We start from the raw sequence: 9,490 nt of genomic DNA, 5'->3' as shown, positions 1-9,490 counted from the left end.
AAGCGCATTCGGCAAACTATGGGCTATGTGTCAATTAGTCTCATGGAATTAATGGCCTCCATTCAAACGAAGTGGCTGCAGAGGTGAAGATGTATTAATCTTAATTTACCAAATCCTGTAGATATGGAGAAATCCAGGGAGAAAAAGCACAAAATGCCACTGTTGAAGAAAGGAGGGAGAGAAAAGGCAGGTGACATTGGGGGAATGCAGGAATCTATTGTGGTATCAACAGGATTCTCAAATTGAGTCAACATCATTTTATGAAATGGAAATGTGATGAGGAAGGTGCACTTTCCCTCTCCCATTTTTTGTCCTCTTTCTCACTCTTATTTCCCCTCCACCCCCATACTAATTTTTATGCTCTCTTCCCACCCCCTCCCCCCCATCTCCTCAGTTCTATCAGGTTTCTCTTTACACCACTATTGTCACCTCTTTACCAGATTCCAGCACTGGCAGCCTTCTAACCACTCATCACTGCGACTCATCTACCCCTTTCTCACCCCTTTCTCTCTGTCTGGCATCTGCTAATCCACCATGCTTCACCTCTCCCTGTTCACCAAACCCACGCTTCCCTTTTTACATCAGCTTCTCCACAGCGCTAGTCTTGATGAAGGGTTTTGCCAACCATTTTTCTCCTCCTGGTGTTGCTTGACCTGCTGAATTCCTCCATCAGATTGGGATTAACTTCAAATTCCAACATCTGCAGTCTCCTGTGTGTATCTTACATACCTGTTTGGCTGCACCATGTGTGGTGCACTGAGGTAGTAGCAAGCAAGCACAAAACTCAAGACTGTACAACAGGCTTTATTCCTGTAAAAGTCTGAACCCTAGTTCATGCCTTGGTGGCTCCCATGTGACTGGCTCAGGAGGGGCCAGCTCAGGTCTATAGTTGGGTTGGCTGATTGACAGCCGGCCAGGTGGAGTCAGCCCCCAAGGGGGTCTATTCAGGTGGAGTCAGCCCCCAAGGGGGTCTATTCAGGTGGAGTCAGTCCTGCAGGTACAGAGATCGCCCCCTGCAGTAGGCTGGTGGTCATTTCACCATAGCATGTGAAGGTTTTGGTGCATATGTGCGTTGTACTTGTATATGACAATAAACTAGTTATCTCAAGAACAGATGTGATGGGAGACCGAGAAACTGAGACAAGGTGGTAGGATGCTAAATCTAAATAGCATTCGGAGTTAATAGATTGAGAGTAAATGCCAGTGGATAGTTTGTCTCCTGAGTTGGAGACAGAGAGGGACCTAGAAAGGGATAATGGTGTCAGAGCACGTCTGAGTAAATTTTACGTTGGGTAGATGTTTATACAAAAGGTGAAAAAATTGATGAGTTCCACATGGATGCAGAAGGCAGACCAATGCAGTCACTGATATAGCGGATAAAGATTCGGAGAGTAATAGAAGAAATTTTGAACAAGGATTGCTCCAAGTAGCCTGGGGCCAGGAGGGCTTTAATTTGTGGAGAAATCCAAAGAGAAGTTATTTAAGTAAATAAATTATGAAAGGGAGAGGAAAGTCCTTGGAGAGGGAGCTGTTGAGATATATTAAAAACACAATGTTGGAGACACTCAGCAGATCAAACCATGTACTTTATTTAGCAAAGATGGGGTGGCACAGTTGGTGAAGTGGTTAACACTATGTCATTACAGGGCCAGCAATCAGGACAGGGGTTTGAATCGGCGCTGTCTGTAAGGAGTTTGTACTGTCTCTGTGCAAGTTTTCTCTGGGGGGGTTCCGGTTTCCTCCCACCGCATGAAATGTACCGGGGGTTTAGGTTAATTGTGTGTAAACTGGGTGGCATGGATTGTGGGCCGAAATTACCTGTTACCATGCTGCATGTTTGAATTTAAATTCAAATAAAGATACTTAACCAAAGTTTTGAGCTTGAGCCCTTCATCAAGATAGAGGCAGGCACCCTAACGAAATAGTAGGGGAGAGGGACAAGGGGAGAAGCACAGATTAAATCTGTGCAAGACTGTTTAGATTTGTATCTGGAAGGCCTAAGGTACACAATGTGTCCCATATTTAAGTGGTAGGGAATTGGCAAGGTAGAGTTGAGATATAAGGAGATAAATTCAGAGGCTGGGCAAATTTTTAGTAAAGGAATCTGAGATGGTAACTGATACAAAATCGAGGGGCATAGATGAGGGTAGTTCGCAAAAACTTTTTCTCACAGCAGAGGTATCCAAAATGAGAGAGTGTAGGCTGAGGATAAGTTTAGATGGAGTCTTCACTGGTTCGAGCACTGGTCTGGTAAACCCACAGGGGTGGCGAGTTCATTCCTCGCTGGGACCTCATTTCTGTGAGGGGTGCTGGACAAAATGGTGACACCCTGTCATTCATTCTGAATGTAGTGTTATGTGACAATACATGGAACCCTTACCTTTTAACATTTGCACTGAGTGTGACTGGAATCGAGAAATAAAATCAACCACACCATCAACTTCGACATGAACGTCCTGAGCAAGTAGCAGAGGCAAGTCGAGGTCAGATCAGATACTCTATCTTGTCTTGTCGTGAAACAGTCCTGTCCTATTCGCCGAAATTGCTTTAGTCTGCCATAAGGCAGATGCAGGGCTTCAGCCCAAAACGTGGGTTATGTATCTATCTTTGCTCGGAATGACCTGCTGAGTTTCTCCAGCATTGTATTGTAACTTTGTATCACAAGGCACGTGATATCATGCGCGTTCACCCACAAGAGATGGGAGATAAACTGCACGAGTCCTCCTGCCACACCCTGGAGGTCCGGCGTGGGGCTCCTCTTGCCTCCTTGCCGAGCCTTCCTCGATTGGGGTGCGTCCTCCCCGGGGACAGTCGCTCATCGAGGTGCTCTGCTCCGCTCAGTCGCCAGTGCACGCACGATTAAAAATCACCAGTGGCGAAGATCATTTAAACTTGGTCAAGGGAAAAGAAAGGACGCCGGAAGGAACGGAGGGCAAACGCGTCGAAAGGCGGGAACGTCTTCTGCCGGTTGCTCGGTAACGAGGTGACCGACGGCGTGACGTATGGGGTCGACGTCATGGGGGACGGCGGGGGGAGGGGAGGGGAGGGGGCCGGGTGGCGCTTCCATCCTGTCGTGAGGGACCTTCAGGACCGCAGCTCAGAACTCGGGTCTTCGGTCCATCGTATCTATGCTGCCCATTGTTTATCCCTGTACTCAGCCTGCTATGCCTAGGAGATTCCATGATCTGGAGTCCCTGTCTCATCTGACCCTCAGATCCCCTCCAAGTCTGTTACTTCTCGCTTTAAACAAATGTTCTCGTGTTTTGAGATGGAAATAATTTCCTCCCCTTTGTCATTTCGTTAATTTAAGTTTGATTGAAGCAGGCCACTCCACTGCTCCAATCCAATTTGGACAAAATCCCAGTTAAATTCCTCTGTGCCCACCAATCTCATCACATCTGTTATATTAGCATGGCAGAAAATCATCCAGATGTGGTTTATGAAATTGAAATTGATATCCCAACTCCCAGAATTATATTTTGCTTGTCAATCTGCAGATGTTAGAAAATCCTGTTTCTGCTAATAGTTTTGGCAGACCGGGCAGAAGGCTTGTTAGGGTGCCTGCCTCTATCTTGATGAAGGGCTCAAGCTCAAAACTTTGGTTAAGTATCTTTATTTGAATTTAAATTCAAACATGCAGCATGGTAACAGGTCATTTTGGCCCACAATCCATGCCACCCAGTTTACACACAATTAACCTAAACCCCCGGATTACATTAAGCTCATGAGGGAAAAAAAGATAGGCTTGGAAAAACTGCCTGGATTTTGTTTTAAAGTAGGAAAGCCGGTGCAGAAGGGCAGCCTTGAAAAGCTGGTTTCAGTAATACAATTAATCACTGTGTCTGGAGACATTCCTCTGTTGCACTGAATGATTCATTTTCAGGTCTAGATCATGTGGCGGAGTTGTCTTTACTATCATTTAAATACCATTTATTTCCAGTTTCCCTGACTCATTGAAGATAATGACCGCTCTGTGACTTTTCTGCCTCTTTCCACACCTCTAGATAATCTATCTGTTATAAAGCCTGTGACAGTATGTTTTTAGGAGATAAATGTATCAACATCCATTGCCGCTGTTTTTCCACACACAAGCTTTAAATTAGCTTAAAAAACCCAATTAACTAATAAATCATAAAAACTCCAATTTTCAATCCGAAAGGATGAGCCCCCATAAAATGTTATGCCCAGAGGACCCCAAAACCCAGCAGCAATAGATATTCACCAAGACAAATGGTTATTTAAACAAAAGTTGCTTGTAATTATCTTTAAACATGAAAACAGAATCACACTTTAACTTATCACTATTGACTTAACTAACCCAACTTAACCCCCTTCTAATTCTAAGCACACTTGTATGTATATTGTGTGTACGTTCAGAAAAGTTCTTTAGTTCACAGTCCAATCTCACTTCTCATTTCTCCATGTTCACTGTTTGCAGGCAATTCTTATACCGTGCACAGAATTTAACATTTATAAAGTTCACCAGGCTTTGGTGCTTGAAAGGTAAATGGTTACCACTCAGGAAGGTTCTTGTTGGTTTTCAGAGAGAGGGATTCATTGTACGCCGACACCCACAACTGAAGTACTTCCATCAGCCATTTCAGTGTCTTTCTGATGAGACTTGCCCCATCAGGGTTCTCCAGATGATGACCTCTTTCTTTCAGATCACCAGAGAGTGCCTTTTTGTTTCTCTTATTCCAAGTGAAACATTAGACAGCCAGTCCTCTCCTCTTGCATGAACCACAAGGGCTTGAACCAGGCTGAACTAAGCACTCACAACCCATCTTCCAAATGGGGGTTTCCACAAGCTTGCCAGCTTGTCCTGCTCCAGTCTCAGTTGCTGCTGCTAACTTGTGTGTGTGTGTGTGTGTGTGTGTGTGTGTGTGTGTGTGTGTGTGTGTGTGTGTGTGTGTGTGTGTGTGTGTGTGTGTGTGTGTGTGTGTATCTCTCTCTCAGAGAAAAAAAGCCTGTTTGACTCTCTCTCTGCTTGCAAAACCACTTGATCTTCTTAGAACAGCAAGTTGCCCTCCAGACTGTCTGCAGCTCTGACAAGCTCTTTCATCTGTTGCCTTTTAGTAAACAACAATCCATTAGTGAAGTCTCTTGGGCACTCTCCAAAGCTTTTGCAAAGACTCTGGGGCCCTGACATGTCTAGCATTTGCATAGCTCCAGTATTTTAAATAAGATCTCTTTTAAAGTGTTTGTATGTGACCTACACTAACAAACCTTCCCCAATTTATCTCCCAAAAGTATATCTATATACTGTCACAAGCCACTGTTGAACATTGACGGGTGAGGGTTACAAGAAAATGGATCAAAGTTGTTGAAAGCCCAAAAAAAACTACTAATGCTAGAAATCTGTATCAAAAACAAAAAGTTCAAAAAGCTAGTAGGTCAGACAGCATCTGTGGAAAAAAAATCATCAAATCTTTTGTATCTGTGGCCCTTTGTCATAACTGGGAAAGAGTAAGAATTTGATCGAAGAGAAGGTCAGGACAGAAAGATGTGTAAGACAAATGCCTATGATAGGATGAGTCAATTGGCTTAATGGTGATTATTACCAGCAAATTGTGTTTCTTGGTTTGTGTAATAACTTGTGAATAGTAAGGCAGCAGGAGATGCCTGGAAGATGAGGATTTTGAGTTGAATAAGAAAAAGTGAGCCAACATGATATGGGAAATGCTGGAAAGGCTAAAGTGGATCAGGTAGCATCTGTGAAAGAGAAACTACTAATGTTTCAGGTTAGGGACCCTTCATCAGAATTGAAATAGAAAGAAATAGCTCCAAAATCTGGAGAATAAAGTGAAAGCTTTTCAATATCATAGACACTTCTTTTGTTCTAAATATTCTCACATATACACCCTTGCATCTCTGCTCTTTTGAAAAACTTGCATCTCATTCTTTCCTGATTCTGTTAAAAGGTTGCAGTTGTGAAATGTTTGTTGTTTCTCTTTCCACAGACGCTGTCTGACCTGCTGATTTTTTTCCAATAGTTTCTGTTTCTGAAAAGAGCATTGTGTTTCTTTTGGTACTCAACATGAGTGGAACATTGAAACAGAGATCACCGTGATCAAAATTATAAAAAGAAGTTTGGTGCAGGAAACTTGTTCACAATCATGTACTTTATTAAAAAGGTGGACTCCCACTTCTTTGTCCTCCACAGAAGATGGATAGTACCTCCTGGCACAATTTCTCTACTTCCGTCAAGACTTTGTATGTCAGTCTATTACATTTTGTCTTCCCGTGAATCTTCTTCATTGGTTCCATAGTGTGTTACTTGGGAGTTGGTGAATACTTCGGGCCCTCTGGCTTCCTTCACTTTCAATTCCTCCACTCTCAAAAAATGCCAGAGGAATGTTTTACTAGTGATTTGCTAAAAGAAAAACTTGCTGGACTTCAGGCTGTTATACATATCTTCTTCCTGAAGGAAGCAACCAGAAGAAGTTGAGACCAGAGAGATGGGAGTCTTTTATGATGTTGGCTGCCTTCTTGAGGCATCGCTTCACATAGAGGACTTCAATGGATTGTAGGTGGGAGCCCGTGATGGACTTGCCTATGTTTGCTACTTTCTGCAGGCTTCAGCATTCCTGGGCACTTGGATTACCAAACCAGGCTGTGATGCAACCATTCAGTATATTTTTCACAGTACACCTGGAGAAGTTTGATAGAGGATTCGATGACAGCCAAATCTCCTTAGACTTTGAAAATAGATGTGTTGGGGTGCCTCTTCATGGTTGCCTTGTTGAGTTGGCTCCAGGAGAGGTCCTCCAATATATGGACACCCAGGAACTTAAAGGTACTTACCCTCTGCCCTACCATCAAATCAAAGCATATAGCACCATGGTCCCTTGCCATCACTAAATTTACAATAACCTGCCGAGTCTTGGTGATTTTGAGAGCAAGATTGTTGGTGTCGTCAGTGAATTTATAGATTGTGTTGGAGCTGAATTTGGCTATGCAGTAACGAGTGTACAGTGAATGGAGCAGAGGACTAAGCATGAAGCCTTGGGGTGCTCCTATGTTAAAGGGCAGCAAGGAAGAGGTGATGTTGCCTATCTTCAATGATGAAGGGGTCTTAATATGAGGAAGTTGAGGATCTAATAGGAGAGTAAACACTCGACCCTCCAGCATGTATCTGAAATGGCGCATCGCCAAATACAATGACAGTAATTCTCGATCAAATGTGCTATATCTCATCTCTAAAGGTCGAAGATGTCTGCTATAAAACACAAGTGGCACTCATTGTCCTTTTATGTATTGTTGCAACACTGCAATTGCATGGTTGGATGCCTCTGTAGTTAGCGAGGGAGGTGCTTCGTGATCTGGGTGGGGAAGACTTGCCACAGAATCCTTGGGTTTTTTGAAAGCCATGTTTGCTTCCTCATCCCAATGCAATATATTTGATCTTTTTCTATTTAATAGGTCAAACAGTGGGCGCATCACGGCTGCCGCTCCTCTAATGAAGCAATGGTAAAAGGTAACCATTCCTATGAATTGTTGCAAATCCTTCTGAGTAAGAGGCCGGGGAAACTTGCATATGGCAATCACTTTGTCCGGCAACGGTATAGTTCCAGTACGAGAAATCCTGTGGCTGAGAAAATCAATTGCAGCTGTACCGAATTGGCATTTTGCGGGGTTGACTGAAAGGCCAAAATCCTGTAATCTAACGAAAAGGAGATGGAGGTGTTGTTTATGCGATTCCTCATCGGGGTTCGCTATGAGGATGTCATCCAAATACACTAAGGTTCCTTCTAAGTGCCTAGTGACAATGTCCATCAATCTTTGAAACATCTGGGCTGCGTTCTTCAGACCAAATGGCATTCTGATAAATTCAAAGAGACCAAAGGGGATTATAATAGCCGTCTTTGGAACATCCACAGGGTGAACTTGAATCTGATAGTATCCCTTCACTAAATCTACTTGGAAAATATAGTAGCGTTAGCCAACCGTGCTGAGAAATCCTGAATATGAGGGATTGGATAGCGGTCGGGGACAGTTATATCGTTCAACTGCCTGTAGTCCCCACATGGCCTTCCACCACTGCAGCTTTTAGGCACCATGTGAAGGGGTGAAGCCCATGGACTTTTGGACCTGTATACCACCCCTAATTCCTCCATTATTGCGAATTCTGCTCTTGCAATTGTAAGCTTGTCTTTTGGAAGCCTAGCATAAACAGGTGGACCAGTTGTATCAATATAATGATATACACCATGCCGCGGCTTATTATCATGAAAATGAGTTGTCAACAGTCCCGGGAACTCTCTAAGTATCAAGGCGTATGCATTCTTCTGAATTGCCTCGAAGTGCCTCGAAAAGAAAGCAATGGCCTGCGGCTAGTGATACCAGCTCTTGAACTAACTGGGATGGACTACGATCCCCCAGTTCTTGCGTATTCAAAATCCTTATAGCCCGTTCATGACAAGAAAGATCAAATGTTTTCAGCAGAAAGTCCCGGAATTTAATGTACTTCTGGTCCACCGGCGGGTTATTGATGAATAAACTCACCTTTGCTGTGGTCGTAGTATCTAATGCACTCACAATTTGCCAATATCTCGTGTCCTCAGATGTAACATTCCGAAGCACAAATTGCGCTTCGGCCAACTGCAGCCAGCTACGTGGCTGATCCAACCAGAATGGAGGCAGGCGAACTACTACTGCATTAATCAGCACTGGTGCTGCCGCCAGAGAGATGGCGTCGACCTCCACCTTCAAAGTCGTCAGTTGCTCGTCCATGTCAGTCATGTGGGACTCAGTGTAGCTGAGGCCCATTGGGGTCACCAAAATATGTAATGGCCTATCTGACGACACTGCCTTACGCAAGTGGCAATAAATGACACTGGAGTCAGTCGAGTCAAGAATCAATACTTTTATTGTGCTCAACCACAGCTTTTATAGTTCCCTCTGCATGTTTCATCCTGAGCCTTCTGGGACGCGGTAGTGATGTCACTTTCCAGCCTCGGGTGTCGGGTGCCATAAAAAGCGTGGGCTCTTATTCGCACACTTTTCCTAATTGCTGGTGCCTGGCTTGTAGCTGGAGGACTGGGACATCATCGAAGGCGATGCGCTCTGGTAATGCGCCTGCTTAACTGTTGTGGCTGCACGCAATTCTGTTGTATGCGTGGGGCTCCCTCTACACATGTATAAAGTTCACCAGGCTTTGGAGCTTGAAAGGTAAATGTTTACCACTCAGGAACATTCTTTGGAGGTTTGCAGAGAGAGATTTGTTGTTTCAGGATTTCCACAACTGAGGTACCACCATTAGTCACCTCAATGTCACGCTGATGAAACTTGCCCCATCAAGGTTCTCCAGATTATAACCTCTTTCTTTCAGGCTATCACAGAGTTCCTTTCTGTTCCATTTTTTCCAAGAGAAACATCAGATAGATAGCACTTCCAGCCATCCGCCGCTCTGGAGCTCTTCTTCAGTTCCAACAAGCTTCCTGGCTTGCACTGATCAGCTGCTTTCAGTGTCACACACTCTAGCTGAGAG

At 44.1% G+C, this 9,490-nt stretch overlaps 1 protein-coding gene across 10 annotated transcripts in view; it reads left to right on the top strand.

Annotated features, from left to right (window-relative positions):
• The first annotated feature begins 2,739 nt into the window (after positions 1–2,739).
• The window catches only part of hdhd2 (haloacid dehalogenase-like hydrolase domain containing 2), a 59,919-nt gene continuing 53,168 nt past the window's right edge, over positions 2,740–9,490 (top strand). For 2 of the 10 annotated variants that reach the window (XM_069923817.1, XM_069923815.1), the window contains exons 1-2: positions 2,742–2,983; positions 7,423–7,477. The gene's annotated coding sequence lies outside the window, so the exon portion shown is untranslated. Of the gene's footprint in view, positions 2,984–3,059; positions 3,602–7,422; positions 7,478–9,490 lie in introns of those variants that run through there. The other 8 variants (XM_069923822.1, XM_069923818.1, XM_069923814.1 and 5 more) reach the window with 6 other exon arrangements.

The sequence above is a fragment of the Narcine bancroftii genome, chromosome 3, assembly GCF_036971445.1.
Source record: "Narcine bancroftii isolate sNarBan1 chromosome 3, sNarBan1.hap1, whole genome shotgun sequence".
NCBI lineage: Eukaryota > Metazoa > Chordata > Chondrichthyes > Torpediniformes > Narcinidae > Narcine > Narcine bancroftii.
This window is presented reverse-complemented; position numbering and strand designations above follow the sequence as displayed.